Source organism: Palaemon carinicauda, chromosome 9 (genome assembly GCF_036898095.1).
Source record: "Palaemon carinicauda isolate YSFRI2023 chromosome 9, ASM3689809v2, whole genome shotgun sequence".
NCBI classification, from domain to species: domain Eukaryota; kingdom Metazoa; phylum Arthropoda; class Malacostraca; order Decapoda; family Palaemonidae; genus Palaemon; species Palaemon carinicauda.
In genome coordinates, this window is record NC_090733.1 from 35086804 (window position 1) to 35089303 (window position 2500).

Below are 2500 nucleotides of genomic sequence, written 5' to 3' on the forward strand. Positions count from 1 at the left end.
TTTTTGTTCCCTTTCAGATATACCAATTCCCCCAGACAAAGCCAACTTTATCGCTTTTAATAATATATGTAACATGTCATTAATGTATTACAGTATTTTTTTTTTTTAACCGGACGCTCCTCTGCAATAATAATTAATTTACTTTTCAGAATTCTAGGATTCAATTGTTATTAATATTCAATTTAAAAATATAATTCCTCTTATGTTTACAAAACTGAGTTTTCTAAATGACGTTTTAAATATTTTTATATGTTATAATTTCCTTTTTCAGAATGATAAGCAAAGTTTGATAACTTTCAGGAAAAGTCTAATGCTTAACCAAGATTTTTAAAATTATAACCTTAATATGGAATAATAATCCACATACCTTTCCCCGCAATGCTTTGTATTTTTGTTCAATATTGTTGCAAATTACATTTGATTAACTATTTAGATTTTTTACAATGAGAGAAGAAAAAATGCTCCTAACTACCCGTATTTCATTTCAATATTTAAAAGAATTCAGGCAATAAGTTATTAACACTTATTGATGATAATCTATGGTAAAGAAAAAGGCGACACATAAAACTGGATCTATGACTTTTATCCTAGTATAGTGTAGGGTTTAGGGAATAAATTAAGATGGATCCAGGAATGCCGTTTGGAATTGGGAAAATTACTATCAGTTCTTGTTCCTCAAAAATAAAAGATATTTATAAATATAACATAAATGACTGATGGACTGTGATCTACAATAAAATGGGGCTTTTTTTGTGGAGATGTTGCCTTCGAGACAGATGGTAGCGGCTAAATGCGGTGTGTGCGGGGGAGGAGGTAGGGAGAGATGGAGGAAGGAGAGAGATGTGGACGTTAGGCTACATGTTCGTTATGCTATTTATACTATTGCTTACACAACGTATTTTATCATTTAAACTTCAAATTTACTTGAATGAAATTAGCTTGCACCTACTGTACGCTTCATTTCAAAATTAAGTTTCATATTACGTATCGTATTTTCTATTTCTTTTAAACTTGGAATTTTTTCTTTTATATTATTTACTGTTCCTCACTTGTCTTACCTTTTCTTGCTTCGCTTTCACCTTCACTTATTGGATAACGCAATGTTTCTAGATAGAGTATAGAAAATTATCTCCCTAATGTTGTTATTGTCCTTATTTCAGCAGTGTTAATACCCTCATTAATCATCGGTAGCAGGAGAAGGAACACTAAAGAAACGGAACGATTGGAGAATTGTGCAAGAACTTCGTCAAATAAGCTATGAAGACGGTGCTGGTTTGGTTACGACTGATATTGCAGTTGAAACTTCAATTGAGTCCCCTGGAATTAGTGCGGATGAATCTTTTATTTCCGAAGTTATTTCTATGGTAATTTCCGAGGCGATAAAAAGAGAATTACATCAGCTTAGGGATGAAGTGGAGAAATTAAAAAAAAAAAAATAATAAGAAAGGAAAATATTGCGCTACGAAAAAAATTATGCATATTATCAGAAATGTGGTGATAAAAGAAAAGTGTCGTGACTCCATTGTTTAGTAGGACTCAAATAAAAGCTCTTATAACATAAGACAAGGTTAGCGAATGGATTAATGAGGATATTGCTGCTGCCATGTCATTAACGAGTTTGAGTCTAAAGTGCTATAAATATTTGAGGATTAAAAATTTCTTTACTGTTTGCCAAAGTGGACACATTCTCTCAAATTGAAAAAAAATACAGTTTTAAGCATTGATAAGATGTATGCAAGTAGAGAATTTTGTATAGATAGGGGAAGTGATTTTCTCTACAATCGTCCTGACAAAGTAACGTTGATATGCTACAAGGTCTTGTTGCTAGATAGAAACAACCCATATATATTCTAGTATTCGTGAAATGATTAAATCTAGCAAATAAGAATATGGCTTGCCATATGAAATAAACGAAATGCATTTATGGTTAAGTGGACGACAAAGACAGCGAATTAAGTACGCTGAGCAGTTGATAAAAAAATCATGTGCTGGTACTCTTAATCATCTTGGTGGGAAAGGTTTATTTTAATAAGGAAACTGGAGACCAGCATTTGACTTAATACCTCTCGTAAATGACTGGTTTGATATCATGAATTCAAACAAGATGTTTGGAGACTTGCAAATGCTCAGTGGATTTGGAATACATTTGAAACAACAATCAAGTGTACTTACTGAAGTGATAGTCTGTGCTACTAAAATAAAAGACAAGTCTCTAAAAAACAAGTGCATTAATAAATTTCAAAAAGGGTGGATATATTTGTCAAAGTCACAGTTTTGACTTTTCAATATCGTGAAAAACAAGTTAGTATTAACTTTATCTTAACTCATAGGATGAATAAGGACTGCCTAGAACATTTCTTTGATTGCAAAAGGTAGATGAACAGTCCATGAGGTCATCCAAATGCTGTAAATTTCAAGTATAGGAAGCAAACACCATTACTTGACAAAAATGTTGAGATCATACGTGAAAAAAATTAAATAACTAATGAAAAGTTAAAGT